This window comes from Lonchura striata, chromosome 3 (assembly GCF_046129695.1).
Source record: "Lonchura striata isolate bLonStr1 chromosome 3, bLonStr1.mat, whole genome shotgun sequence".
Classification (NCBI taxonomy): Eukaryota; Metazoa; Chordata; class Aves; order Passeriformes; family Estrildidae; genus Lonchura; species Lonchura striata.
Window position 1 is genome coordinate 35,144,993 of NC_134605.1, and position 15,945 is coordinate 35,160,937.

The 15,945-nt window shown below is 38.0% G+C and overlaps 1 long non-coding RNA gene across 1 annotated transcript in view; it reads right to left on the reverse strand.

Annotated features, from left to right (window-relative positions):
• Positions 1-15,528, reverse strand: part of LOC144245996 (uncharacterized) — a 191,358-nt gene extending 175,830 nt beyond the window's left edge. Inside the window, exon 1 of the long non-coding RNA XR_013339592.1 lies at positions 15,479-15,528. This is a non-coding gene — a long non-coding RNA (uncharacterized LOC144245996). The remainder of the gene's footprint in view (positions 1-15,478) is intronic.
• Between the last annotated feature and the right edge of the window lie 417 nt (positions 15,529-15,945).

Here is a 15,945-nt window from a genome sequence, read left to right on the forward strand (position 1 = left end):
GAGGTTTCATGCACTCCACTGGGGGTAAATGAGGGCCATGAAGGTTTATCACTTTGTGAAATGTGGCCTTGAAATATGTGGCTATGATGTTGGAAAGAGCACTGGGATGTATGTTAGTGTCTTCTGTGTTCTGCTCCATCTGTGACAGAACTGGAAACCAAGCAGAGATACTCTCCATGGAACATTATAGTACTTAAGGTAAATACACCAAGGCAGATAGCTGAATCCTGACCTCCTTTTGTACCAGGTCCTCCACTCTTGTTTTTAACTCATTAAGATATTTTTACAATGACATGTCTTGATAAAGGGAAAACTTGTCACACAATATTATTCTGAAAACTCACATTTTTCCTATTACTATATAGTTGCTATAACAACTTGATGCATCATCTTAATAATCATTCTCTGCATCCTTTTTAGCATTGTAGTTGTCATGACAACAACATGGATTTTATTTCAGACTTACCTCCCAACATTCTCAGATGTGTTTTTGTTGCTTTGAATGAAATTAGACTCAATCTCCACTAAACAGACCAAAAGAAAATCTGATGAAGTGCCTGTGAAAGAAAGCATCTTTATGGAAAAATGTTCTAAAGTTGTGGTATAAAAGACTTAACTATATCTTTTTCTGATATAGTTTCATGTTTACTTTGACAAAAAGCTCAATGCAAATACTATGTTTGAGAATTGAATGCACAGAATAGAACTTATAAATGTCCAAAATTCCAACATTCTGTCTAGAAATAAGCAATAGTTATTGATTTTTTTTAAAGAGACTAGATTTTTTTTTTTTAACTAATGCAGGAATAAATAGCTAACTAATATGGAACAATTCTAAGCTTCAGTGGGAAAAAAAAATGAAAACCAAACTAAACAATGTTGTGGCAATCTGATATTGTTCTATATTTTATGCAGTAGTGGAGATTGATGCTTTTTTTTTTTGTTATTAGATGGTTGTTGTGAAATGGGGAGCTAATGTAAGAAAAGCTTCCCAGTCAGCACCCCTTTTGCTCCTTAATGTCAGAAGAGAATTTAAAATTATAAACTGAGATTTGTAATTCACAGTATCATGAGCAATAAATTTACATCACTGATATAGAATAGACAAATCATGAGGTAGATCCTCAATAGAGATGTCAGGCCAAAGACTGAACAAGTTGCTCTCTCTTTTCCATTGACAGCAATACAATCTCTGCTGCCTGGATCTTAGCCTCCTCCTGGAAGGAGTGTTACTACTTTGTCACTTGAAGTGCTCAACTTGTTGCAGCTGTCTGAATTGTTAAATTCAGAGCAATATTTATATAATAACTACAAGTTGTGCAAATTTAAGATCAGCCCAAGAAGATTTCCAGTCACTTCCTATTACACATCAGAATATGCTTTATGCATTTGCAGCCCTTACAAATGTTTTCTCAGCAATAGGTAATGTTTTCGCTTTCCCTTAGTATTTCAAGCTTATTTTCCCACAATGTGAAATTCAGAGTCATCTAAAGTGGTACATGCACTTTCTAGGCTGCAGTAGTGGTAATGGTGAAGCACATGATTAGGGAGATAGAGATTAGGAATTTTGGAGATATGAATATTAATTTCCATTTTACTGCATCTGTGAATTGGTATCTTATGTGCTGTATGCACATTCAGCTTGAGTTTCTCTATTACATTCAGTTCCAATAAATCCTGTTATCTGGGCACCCTACTCTGGAACTGCTGCTTCTCCCTAAACATCCAGCTTCAAAAGTACACAGCAGAAGCAAATACATGAGAAAAAAGGGGATTGTCTGATTTTTAGAAATATGGAGAAATAATTTATTTGCAAGAAAAATGCAAAAAAAGACTGGAACACAGAGTAAAAAAAGAAGGTATAAAAAGTAATGAGCAGATCAAATATCTTAATTTTTTTTCTTAGCACAAGGGCTAACCAAAAGCCAATAAAACTTAAAACACAGAATTTTTTCATACTTACTATTGGTGACCTTCATAGACTAAAATTTATCAGCTGGGACAAAGAAACAGTGACATTTACCCAAACAAGACGCAATAAAATTTATAAGCCTTCATGCTCAATTGTTAACTGCAAAACACGCGAGATTGGAAATTTCCAACAGACAGAAATTCCCACAGATATTTGCCAGCTTATAGACAGAGATACATTAAAAAAACATGGCAACAGAAAATAATAGAAAGAATTGTGCTATGTACAACTGCTCAGCAGGCATTTGAGAGAAATCTAAAGAAAAACTAAGTTAACACTTAATTGTTTGGAATGGAGTGAGATAAAGGGAATGTGAAAGTGAGTTAATTAGAAATCTCTCTCCAGAAGAGAAATCTGGTTATTTACATCTTGCTGCTTGCAATTATAAAGCTACTACATGCAAAATCTGTGCTGATTTATCTCCAACTTACTCTTGACTCTAAAAATGTTCTTAACTGTTACCATTTGTGTTAAAACACTAAAAACCAGCTCGTTTTTTATGTCTTTTTTTGTGAATTAAGAATTTATTTACGAAAGAGATCAACATGAATGCTTCTTACTAAGAAATACAGTTTCTCTTATTTTCTCTTACAGGAAACATGAATGTTCAAATTCTTCTGAGCCTTATGTTGGGATAAAAGGCAATTGATCAGAACCCATACCAATAAAAATACACTGCAATTCTACTCTAATACATTTTTATTATCTTATTCTTCATATATCAGGACTCTTACCAATGAAATTCCAGTTTCAACGTGTTACCATTTTAGTGAGATTATAATGTTTCCTAAAGTCAGTTTTTATTCAAATAATTTGTATCTGCTCAGATTCCATTTAGTATTTCAAATAGGAATTACTACCTTTTTCAATTTATAAGGGTACAGATCTTCTTCAATCACTTCTGAAAATAAATTCAAGTCATAGAAAAATGGAGAACATATCTATTACATTTTGTACATTTAAATTTCAAATATGAGATTTTTGCATTAATAGTTTTCATCCATTGCCATACTAAATCAGGTTAACTCTTTTAATTAGTCAAAAAACCACCACCACCAAAAAAAGGAGGAAAAAAAAACAAAAGAAAGAAAAGCCTTTCCTAGTTTGTAAGTGATAGTCTTTCTTCACATATCTTCCTTATGAAGTAAAGATGAAATACAAGTTGCAGCTACCAATCTTAAATACTTTGAGAGCATTTAGAAATTAGAAGAATATCTGGAATATCTCCCAATATTTTCCCCACAGAGTTATTACAAACCTACTTCAAACAGGTTTGCAGAACCCAGACTCTTAGAGTAGCCAGCCCTGAAATTAAATTTTAAAAGAACCTGCCAATAGCTGACTCTATGTTCAAGACTTTATGGTCTTCCATACCACTCTAGAATCTTTCTCTCAAATGTCCATCTTTGGACATAAAGAACAGCACAGATCAAGTAGGAAGGGGAGAAGAAAAAAGGGAAGTAAAAAAAAAAAAAATGGCAAGAAAAGAGGCACTAACTAGAAGCTATCTGCTTAGACAATCTCAGTGGCAGCTTTTTGCTGCTGTAGCAACATACAACGAATCCAGGAGGTGGCAGAGACTCACTTAAAGTAACTATGACTCTCTGAAGGGTCTAGTTACAACTGGGCTTAGCAGGGGAAGTCATGCCTCCTGGTGGCCCTGCTGGATGCCCATGTGGTAACTGAGTCGACTTCTCCCCCAGTGTGAGTGGGGGCGGCCATCCGCTCCCCCTGTCGTTGGCCTCGCAACCCAGCGGTAGTTTCACAACCGGCGAAACAATTGCAGCCACCAACCAATTCATTAACTGGTTGCCCAAAGCCTTGTCCACGGGCAAAATAGTTGGGCAAAGTTGGCAGATTGGGGAGAGGGCCCAACTGCTGACTGATGACACGCTCGCTTTCTACCGGACTGACAAGGGGAGCCCCAGAGGCCCTCTGGCCCAAGGCCTCTCTGCAACGAGGCTAGAGAGGTTCCGACGGGTCACGGCTTTCGGGGTTCCAGACTCCCAGTCGGTGAGCCCTTCCCGGCATGGTGGCTGGACAGTGGAAATCAGTCACGGGTGGGAGGGGCTCATCCTTCATAACCGTGTCGGGCCCAAGTTTGGGCAGCAAATTCCAACCTGGCAGGTGGATGGGCCACCATTACTTAACCCAGAAAAGGGACATATACTTGTATGTGTTCGAAAAATAGCTCCCAGGTAACCCTGCTTGATAAACACTCAGCAAAACTGCTGGAGATGTGAAAGCATACAGTTCTATTCCCACTCAACCAGAAAAAAAAACAAACCAGTGATCTCAAAGGCCCCTAGGTTCCAGTGATGGCCAGACATGCTTTTGATAAAGGCATTAGCATGTGCTGAGGATAAGGGGAAAGAAGAAGGCCACTTTATGCCTGAGGAATACCTCTGAAGAAAAGGTGGCACATGTGGGACAGAATTCATGTCATTATCCCCTGTAAATGACTCCCAAAAATGAGAACAGAAACTAGAAATACAGAAAAGGGGTAATAAGGGACCATTTTTCTGAGTCTTGACTTGGCGATCCTGAGTAATGGAGTTTAGGGAACCCTACTTGAGCAGGAAGCTTGGACTACCTGACCTCCCGAAGTCCCTTCCAACCTCAGCCATTCTGTGATCTGCTTCTCTGTGTGTTATGCAACAAAGCCCTGTCATTTCCAGGCAATGTCCACAGCAGTATCTCTGTCAATCATAATGAATCTCGAAACACAGCTCCTGGTCACATCTTTTCCCAGACAGCTAGGAAGATAAATTGCTTTCTTAGATTGACAGAAGTCTTTCTGGGGCAATTTGCTTGCATTATTTGTAATAATTCAGGACACCACTGCATCCTGTTACCCCCTATTTCCATTGAAAACAATGACTTTTGCTCACAGTGAGCAGAGCCAACTTTATTATTATCATTCAGAATCACATTTTGCGTCATGGAAACTGGGAACTTAATACCACAGTGCTGCTTTTTTTCCCCAATGAAATGAATTGACTGCTTTGATAGCAGTGTTAATTATATCATTGGCAAAACTACAATTAAATTAACATGATCACAATTTACCATTGACCAATATCAAACAATTTACTACAGACAACTGCCAATTAGTTAATTATCAAAAAAATGCCCTCCAGAGACATGATTTATAAGTTCAGCTGTTAATCTAATTGAAGAGCAAACAGTACTGTGATTATTTATCAAAACATGTGGTCCAGCAGGACACTGATGCCCTTTGGGCATCTTGGAGCCTTCTCTGCTTATCTCAGCAGATAAGAGGGGAAAGGCTAGAGAGAGTAGCATCAGTAACACCTCCTTTGGAGAAGCAAAACCTTCCCCAGTTATACAAGCCCCTGGCATGTTTTACTGTAAAATACTTCCTGAGTTATAAGGAAAGGAATATAACCTAGCGGATCAAAGGCCATAGAGCAATTCACAGGAAGCATTCTGTTCAGTATTTACTTTACTGTAAGTCAAATTGAAAGGATGCTGAAATTTTATCAAACTTACATACTTATTGGTGTGCAGAATTTTTTCAAAAGCTAGGGGAAAAATATATCTCAGAATAATTTGTTTTTCTGCTGGGAATTTAGTTTTTGGGCCTTTTTTTTTTTTTTTAATTTTGGAATTTTGTTCATTTGTAAGATCGTTGGGGAAATTCCAGAGCTAACCTTTTTGTAATACACCTAGAAACAATCAATATGTGGATGTATATTTTCTGTTTAGGAAGGGTTTTTTTCCATACTTACCTAAGTTCTTTATAGTCTATATTTACCTAAGCTCTTTATATTTTAACCTGCATAAACAATCATTACTGTTTTCTTTCTATAAACCCAAAGCAAATAAACTTGAAGTACAAAATTAGAAAAATATTTGTTCCTTACAGTGAATTGACATGATCTTAGCAGTGGCAAAATTTTGCCAAGTGAGAGAGCACTTCAGTGTCCTGGGTCAGGCAGATAGATCCCTGTAAGAGCACATCTATACCACAGACAAAAAACTGTCTTGCATTTGCTTCAACATACAAGGCAACACTGCAAGCAGAGTAAAATGTTGTACCTAACCCATAAGGACTGGAAGAATTAAGACCTGATTTGTGATCTCTGTGGAAAAAAGGATGTTAAGAAATTGAGGAATTTTTTTCCCCGAAAAATATTTGCAGGTAAGGAAGCAGGTTCAGAGCTAGTGAACTCAAAGACCTAATCCACAGCCCAGTCCTTTAATATTTTTTTCTGTGCAATTTTCAAATATTTACAAAACTCCTCCAGTTTCTTTCTCCTATTGATTAATAGCACAGCACAGTAAGGCACGTTATAGATATAAATACAGAATCATATCTGTGGTAGATGGTCACATTATATAAGTATTAGTCTAAAATGCTGCATCTCTACACTGAAATTTAGCACAGAGAGCAGAACTGGTTCTAATACAGTGTAAGAATTGTTTGGAGAAGTTAGTTACAGTCCTGTTTTCACTCTTCTTTGAAAGTTTGTGGAACAAAACAAAAACCACTACAATAACAAAAAAAACAAGTAGAAGACAGAGTGGCAAGAATTCTTGCATTTCTTGTTACTCTTTAATAAAAAACATCTATTTTGAATGATACATTTTAGATGTGAAGCAAATAATATGACACCACTAGGTTGACCTAGGCAACAAAAGGAAGCATAAGCACCTGAGGTCTGATTATTCATCCCAAGGGATTTCTGTTTACAAGATCAGTAGAGCTTTTGCTCACCTAGAAGAAGGTGACTCACTCTAGAAGAAGAACAAGCCAAATGTGTTCAGTAATGTTCTTCACCTATTTAGTATGGTCATTCTGAGAGCACATACTCTTCTGTCTCAGGTGAACAATTTAAAGACTCCAGTATAAGCTCTGGAGAAATAATGGACAGTCCATAAACTGCTCATTTCTCGCTTACTATCTTTTACTATCAAATATTAATGACAGAATAAAAATATTATTATACCAGTTCACAGGAATTGTCAAGCTTCATTGAGGAGAGGAGGACAAAACATATTACCATTTGAATGAGGTGGATACTATTCAGTCACGGCTAGTAAGTGATGCAGTAACAACATAATTACTAACAGTACTTAAGTAGTAAAAATTAATTTCAAAAGAAGTTGGCTATTTTTCCATCCCAAACAATTTTGTTTAGGACATTTCACAAACGTTGCATCCACAGTGAATGCCTTGGGACCATGGTCAGTCTAACCATAAAGACAGGTACAACAAAACCCCTACTCCATGATCCACAGGAATCTATTTAGTATCTCCAGCATTCATAATGCTATCAAAGTACTGACTGCACTTTGAGCAACTTTACAGCTGACCTTTGGATGAAAAAGATCAAAAGGAATTACTCATTTGAAAACTGGATGCTCAAACAGCTGATGCTTCAAAGTATGACTTGGTGGGAAGTCCTGTTCAGGCCCTGTGTCTGCTGAAACAAAGAGAACAGACCAATTTCGTCTTCACTACTTGCAGACATGAATTGAGAGCTTGTTCTGCCAAGTGGTGCCACACACACTTCAGTTCAGCTGAAGTGAACTCTGAAAAGTAAAAGGTTGATATAAAACCTTCTGGCTCTTCCCTGGAATTCTTTCCACTGGCAATAAAAGACATCAGTTCAGGCTGCAGATCCATGCTATTACATGAATATGGATACAATGGGTCAGGATCAAACTTGGATTCAAAATATGTCAGTACAGGCAGAAACAACTGTTACCCCTACAATATTCAACTCTCTGTTAGCTAAATATTAGCTGTATTCCTGCTGTGAGTGTTGCAAATGTTTATTTACTTGTAATTTTTATTTTCTTTCAGAATTAACCAGTGTGCCACTAACCTTTCACTGAGCACACTGGCATGAAAAATAAATAAACACATGTCCAAGGCTCAAAAAAAAAATCTTCATTTTCCTTTAAAACAGAATCCTGCCAACAAATTAAGTGTTTATTCCAGTCACTGCCACCTAAACTAGGACTGGTAAAATTATTGTCCCAAGTAAATCAGCACTCTGTGACTGGCAATAGGGGTTTATTTGGGTTTGTTTGTTTTGTTTTGTTTTGTTTTGTGTTTTTGTTTTTTGTGGGGTTTTGTTTGTTTGCTTCTCCTGTTTTCCTTCTTCAGCTCTCATAACCTGTTTATTTGTTGCATCTGTTCTTGGGCTATGTGGGACTGTCAAGCTACTTGTTAGCAAAATATAATGTATGATGCATTCTTCCTTGGCTTTGCCTGGTCACACAGGGGTAACATATCTTTTAGCTCTACCATAGAGATATTTTTATAATAAGGAAAACCTGCAGTGGCTAACAAATTACATGTGTTTGTAATTCCCCAATCACCACTGTAAAGACAAAGCCATTTCTAAAAACATTCAGGAATAGCCTGGCTACTTGATCAGCTCTTTAGAAAATGAGTGTTCAAAACCACTTCTTATAGTTATCTATGATCTTGCACTTCAAAAAACACAGAGAAAAAAAAAAGAAAAAGAAAAAGGCAGAGGTCTCAGCTGAAAACACAGGTGTACTGGAACAGACTTATAATGACCTCTTCTGCTCTGTACATGTTATACTGCAAAATGCTTAGAAGTACAGAAAAAAGGGAGTTAAGTAATCTGAAAGCTCAGTAAGGTTTTTTCAAAGTATGCTGACTCACAATCTCATCTATCCTTTTGATTGCCACAAAAGATAGTAGTGTAAGAAAAGGAAGAATCAGGAGGAAGGGCCGGGGGGGGTCTGTATTTTTCTGTTCATAATTATCATCTCCTCCAGCTCTTCACTCTGCCCAGCACAGATTTGCATGTTCCCTAAGGAGCTTGTCATTTATCTAATAAAAGGTGATATTCTTGCAATGGCAATGGAGCTGACTGGGGCAGTGCTCCATAAGTAGGCTCCCTGCAGTGAGTGGGGCTGTTTGTACAGCAACATAGTGCCCACCAAGAGTTGAGGCAGATAATATCCAGCACTGAAGCACTGACTTTGGTCCAAAACTTCCTCAGTCAACCAGCTCACTGGGATGTGAGAGTGTATTCTTGGTCTGAAAGTTTTCTTACAAAGAATTGGGAGTTGGCAGGTCACTGTGGTTTGGGGTTTTTTGGTTGTTCTTAAATCCCTCGAAATGGGCAAGTTTTCTAAGATTTGGTGGGTTTAGCTGAAGTGGATGCAGTCATTCAAGGATGCATTCTGCTCAAAGGTGAAATCACCCACAGTGAATACAAAGAGTATAGGATGCCTTGACAATAGCAATGCATTAACGGTCAGTAAAATCCATCTTTTCAATTAACATTTTATCTAATGAAGGCTCATTTAAGTTACCCTAAACAATTCAAAAATCTAAAGCTCAGTGATGTGTCATATAATACACACTCTGTTATTTGCAAGCTAGCAATTAAAAATCACTGGTTTCCTCCCATTTTTGCCATAACTGTGAAGCAAAGTCACTGCAGCCAGGGGAATCAGTCCACTTCTGCAGTGCTGAAACTGGGATGAGGATTCCACTCATTTTTTGACATTAGCAAAGAGGTACAGGAGGACCCATGCTTTTTCAAAATAATAAACGGTGATGAGCATGGTGTTCCGTAACACATCTACTTTTATTTTAAATGGTTTAGCCACAGCTGAAGACCTTGAAGGAAATTAAGCTAGATCAAAAATCCTATTCATGCTTTCCAAAGTGGAATGGATAGTCTGTCATTTTACTTATGCAGCTCTTTGGAGAGCTTATGGAACAGTGGTTTTGTGATTTGTTTCTTCCACTGTGGGCTACTGATTGTGTGCTGTACTTTAAAAAGACTCCTTGTTTTAAAGAAAACTTATTACTAATACATTGTGGGATGCCAGAGCTACTGTTGAGTGCCCAGTAACTTTAGAAGTTCATTAGACTGAAACTAGGAACACGCAGCGGGTGGGACATCTGCCTGGAAAACTACAATAGCATCAAAGACACACACACACAAATTATAATAGTGACTCATTATAAACTCTTTTTTCCTCTAGAACACACATATTATAGCTTCCCATCTTGTTATCATTAAGAATGTGAAAATGCTGCTTGAAAGTGGGTGCAACATATATTCAAGTAAATATCCATATTTATCAGAAAGGAAGAAAGGGATAGTTAAACTATATCAAAGTAAAACAACACTGATGAAAGCAAAAAATCTCTTTTAACTGTCCACGCAGATCTTTGAAAAAAGAAAAAAAATCCAAAAGCAGCTCTATTTTTAAAGCAAATATGTGAACATGTAAATTCAACTACTATTAAGGGACATTTGCAAGAAAATATTTGGGGTCTGTAGGAAAACTAAGTAGTTTTTTAGACTATACACTTTTTCTTTTATATTATCAGAACTGTGGATCCCTGGAAAAGTTTGAGGCCAAAATGAATATGGCTCCAAGCAATCTAGTCAAGTGTAAGATGTCCCTGCCCATGGCTGGATGGTTGGAACTTGGTGACCTTTAAGCTCCCTTCCCAAACCATTCTCTGATTATTTGATTTTTGCTTTCTCTAGATCATCCTATCTGTTGCTCAGGATTCTCCTAATGTTATATTAAGGAATAAATTCAGGTCCATGTAACCAGTTTTCACAGGGGCTTTGTCTTTGCCACATTTGGAAGTACATTATACCATGGTGTAAGAGTGTGCAAAAGTGAGGTGAGCCCAAGCCCAAGCTCACAACTACCAGCACAGGATTGAGATTAAGTGTATTAGAGAATGGATTAATGGTGAAATAAAAATTGCGAGAAACATTTACATGGTAGGAACTTTAATACCTAATAAAAAGTGGTAAGAAAGCTTTATTGACTGGAGGTCAGAGAGAAAATTCTGCCTTACACATCCCTAGTACTCTACTCCCACACTGAAATAAATCCAGAAATACAGGACAATGGAGTTTCAGAAAGAATTGGCAAATATATACCCCATCCTTTGCCAGGTCCTTCCATCTAAAGATGGAGAGAGTTAAATTCTGTGAGAACACTTTCTAGAGTTTTATGCAATATGTATACTTTGCTGAGGACTGCAGCTTTTCAAGGGATTGATTTCTCAAACATACTGAACAAAAGAAAATGCAGAAATTAAAAAAAAATATATTAAACTAAAATTTTCTTCTTTGAAGCAGCTTATACAAAGCACCCAGGTTTGGAAGTTAATTGCTAGCCTTAAAGGCACCACTTAAAAAACAAAGTTCCAGCAGCAGTCTATCATCTCTGTCCCACATCCATCAAAATGTCTCCATCTCTGCTGCTGCTATTGTGTTAGCAACTGAAATATTTACAGGAGTACAGCAGCATCACTAACTGGTAGTGAAGATAACCCACTCTCAAAGTAATCTTTGCACATCATGTTGTGGTACTTCCTCGAAAAGGGACCAAAACATCCAGATACAAATTTAAACAGATGAATAGTGACATGAACCAGGATCTCCCAACAGTCACATCAAGTTCTCCAGAACAGAGTGAACATGAAGATGTTGAAATTGCTGCCAGTTGCACTGGTGTGTATGAATACCCTGGGACAGATGTAGTCACAGGATATTACAGGAGTAAAATAGCATAAATGCCTTTTTTTTTTTTTTTTTTTTTTTTTTTTAAATAGATGGAGGCTAGTGACTACTAGGCTTGCCCACAGCTAGCATCATGGAAGCATTATTCCACATCTTAGTGGGGGCCATTTGCCAGTGTTCAGTATGAACTACTGCTTATCACTTCCACAGCTACTTTGTGCTGGCTAAATGCCTCTCCCCAGCTGTCTGTATGCTATCATGAACAGTCAACACGACAAAATCACAGTGCACACAATGGTGAGCCCACCATCACCGCAAGGGCAACTTTTGGCAAACATTCCCTTTTCTATCAATCCAACTTTTCCTTCAAACACAGTTGTGATCTGTTTATTCGCTGGCTTTTCCCATCTAAATTCCTCTGAATAAACTGTGCACCTAATAAGAACTGACAACGAGCAGACATCAAAAGGGATTCAGGTCTCTAGACCACTTAACTTCTGAGAGGCAGGCACAGAAAAGGACATACATGGATTGCCTGTGCAGAAAGGTCTGAGGTTTATAAGAAAGTGTCTCATGCCAGTGAACTTCACAAAATTTTAAAAGATTTTTTAAAAGAGAAAGGAAAATGAAAGGCAAAAGGGCAAGCCCTGGTGCTTTCTTAGGAGGGGAAGAGGGCATACACAAAGAAAGAGCAGGAATGAATACCTTAATACCACACAACAAAAAGGTACCAAAAAAGGAAACCAATAAAAAAAAATAAAGGCATAAATCTGGAGATGGCTGGACCCTGAAAAGGAAGCATGCAAACCAGAAGGAGAATAAGCAGTATATTATTTACCAGGTATATTTCTTCACCAAACTGATGAAGAAACACTAGCACCAAGGACCACCTACTGATCACCAGTGTCCAGACACCACTGAAACCTCCTCTTCTTATTCTGGAGTGCTGCCACAGCACTACAGAGCCGCTAGCTCCCCAGGGCCACAGTGCTATGGACAGGATTTGCCTTCACTCTCCCAGCAAAAAGTGGGACAGCCAGGGAGCACCAGGGCACCCCCAGGACCAGCCATCAGGCAGGTCATCTCGCACAGCCTGGTAGCTTCACCTGGGTCCACCCTGCAGTGCCCCGAGGCCATGTCTGCCTTCATGTCTGTGTGATAAACCTCTCCTACTCAGGCTCCAGGATCCCCTGGGACACCCATGGCAGCTGGTGCCCACAGGAGCTGTCCTGGCACACAGCCTGCAGCCGAGCTTCCTCCAGAGGCACCCCGCTTGTTCAGTGCCTGCCAATGTCAGCACAGCACCAAGGCAGCACAAGCAGGGCTCTGAGGAGCCTCCTGCTCTCAATCCACACACAGATATAGCTACAGCCTGTAAAAGCAAACATGATTCCAGCCTGCGGAATTCACTAGAAGCTGTGGGCACCAAGGAACATTGAATCCAGGCCTCGGACAGGAGGAATATAAAACTCCTTTCAGGCACTACCCCATCACAGTGACATCCACCCCTTCTCCATAACTCAGAGGTAGTTGAAAATCTTGTCTCCTTTCTCTTCACTTATTTCTCTGGAAGTCAGAATAAAACCCAGGCAAACAGAAGAAAATTATATTTTTATTTATGGAAACTTTTTTCTCTCTCCCAAAAAGCACCTGGCATTTTAACCCAGCACTCCATGATGTCCACACATATGGAGGATCTAATTCAGACAGAAGAAATTGATTTTTCACCTTAATCTCACTGCACTTAAAAGAAGAAGATAGTGGGGGTTTTTATTGGCAGCTTGACTGACCACTGCTGCAAGCAAGACTGCCCAATGGGATCCTGAGGTTACAAAGCTAGCAGTAACTCATCAAAGGCTGCTTATAACCTGAGCTGCAGTGTTTGTCTTATCAATCTTGCTGCTATCAGGTGGCCTAATGTTCTGCTAAAGGGAAAAATTACAGTTAAAGTAATACTGCTTCTTGCGGGAAATACAAACTTAACTGAAACCTAAACAATAGGCTTTGCTCTTAAGCAAAGAAGTCTGGTAAAAAGATAAGGAAAGACAACAAAAATAATGGTAAAAAATTGGCAAAATCATAATAGTTTGAGATGTTCTCCATGACACATCTGCTGTTCTTTAAATGAGACAATCTGTTCATTGCAGGAGCTGCTTCCCGAAATCCAACTTTTCTAATACCAAGCACTTTCAGCATTACTAAAACCTTATTTGTTTCCTTTCTTCTGGCCCTTCTTGTTCTGTTTTAGAGGCATTTTTATATCCTAGAACAAAAAAGCACTTAAAGTTTTAAAAGTTCAGTGCCAGTTTCTATAAAGCATTAAAATAAACTTTTGTGGTAACAGCAATAGTCAGTGTAATAGCAATCAAAATTATATTCAGTAAAGAGTATAATTTCACAGCTCCGTAAAACCAGATACAAATGTGAACTCCTTCAAGTGAGACTTATTCTTTATATTTTTTTTCTTAGCTTTTACTGTATTTCCAGATATCATCCTTCCTGTTGGCCTCCAGCAACTCTCAACAATAATGTAAAATTACTGTGATGTTGCCTGCATTAATAAAGCCAGTCCTAATCACCTTATCCTGAGAAGATGAGCACAGAAGTATTCCTTCATGTGACAGCAAAGTGTTCACTGTTACTGTCCCAGAGAGTCAGTTAACCAGGCTCCTTTATTGATAGAAAAGAGCCTCTAGAGAGAAGGCAAACAATTTTATGAGGACATCACCTGTATACTTTCACATAACCTACACAGGCTATTCCTGAATTCTCATAATTTTATTTCCTTGTGTGAACATTTTATTTTTTCTAATAGAAAATTGTGCATTTTAATATCTTTACTTTTTGTCATTAACAGAAGAACAGTTGTAGTTTGAGGATATTTTCAAAATTGCAGTCTTTAAATAATATTAAGGAAAAAAAAAATTAAATGGATCAAGGTATTGGAAATACATGTTTTGGGCTAGGCAATCCTTTTCTCTCTTACTAGCCCAGTCTCATCAGTCAAGTTTATTTCAATTAACAGTGCTATACAGGGATTCCTCTTACCTGTAAAGTCAATATGAGAAATTCAGGGGAGTAGTAATACATTTCATTAACCTAACAGTTTTTACAATTAAATAAATATGTATCATCTTTTTTTTACTTAATTTGCAACTAGAATTTTCAAGTTTTCATTTCATTCATTATCTGCTGTAGCAAAATTCATTCTTCTAGGAACAAAAAGCTCAGCCTTCCAGAAGAGCAGAAATATCTCAGATGCATGTGCAATACCTCCTCCTCTTAGGGGAGAAACTTGGACCTATAGCACACTGCACAAACAGGAACCCTACCTGGAGGAGAGAGTTGCTCTATTCCCTATTTTTCATTAAGTATATTACACAATGCTAAGCAGCTCCCAACAGTAAATCCTCAGGAAAAATCTATTCTGTATCAAAGACTTGAAAGAAAAGAGAATTCATATAAATTATTATCTAAGTCCTACTGCTCTCATTTTAATTTTAGTACTTCATACTTGAGAGTCACAGGGAGTGGGCAGTAAGCATGGCTGTTTCTTTATGGTTAGGACATTTGCATAACAGGAAAGTACATCAACATACAAATGTTCAGCAAATACTTGTCTAAACAAAGCAGAAAACTTAATAGGAGAAACAAGGGAAAAAATCACCCCAAAATATACTCTGATATTCTTCTTAATATGGTCTTCTTGAAGACAAGTTTAGGTGCAATGTAGAACAGAAAATATTTTATCTTGACATAGGCATCCTGAATGCTTTCATCTATAATTACTGGATCTTCTAGCAGCCTTCCAGGTCACAGGGTATACCTAGTTTCATTCAAAAGTGGTTTTGAAGCAGATCTTAAAAGTATATCCCTTCCTACTGTACTGTGCTTCACATTTTACAGTGATTTCAGCGCACATAAGCAGGAAAGCTTTGGGGGAAAAGAAATGAAACACCAAGCCACTCAAAGACATTCTCCAGGAGCTCACCTGATGCCTTCCAGTGACCATTCAGTCCATGCATCAGTCCAGGACTAGACCGAAGAAAAACCTGCTGAAACATCCAGTGCAAATGTCAAGTCCGCACGATCAGTCCACTTTCCAGTTCTGCTTCTATTGTGTCACTTTCTTTTTCTAGTATAGATGCAAGATGAATTTATTTTTCTGGGAAAATTTAAACCAATTTGCAATGTTGTGAACAACTTTGGAAGAATAAAGCCTGCACATTTGCATTAATTTTCATTGCTAGTCTGAGAAGGTTCACTTTTCTAGATTGACTCAGTGGAACTACCAGAGCTAACTGCACAGATAAATACCAACACAAAATAAGCACCCAGTAAACTTGCAGTAGTCACATAAGATTTAGAATTACCTAAAATGGCCAGATCAGTTTGGAGGCGGTAGCAGCTTTAAGAGCCCAGCAACTTAACAGGCTTGGTAGCTTAGCTAATATGAAG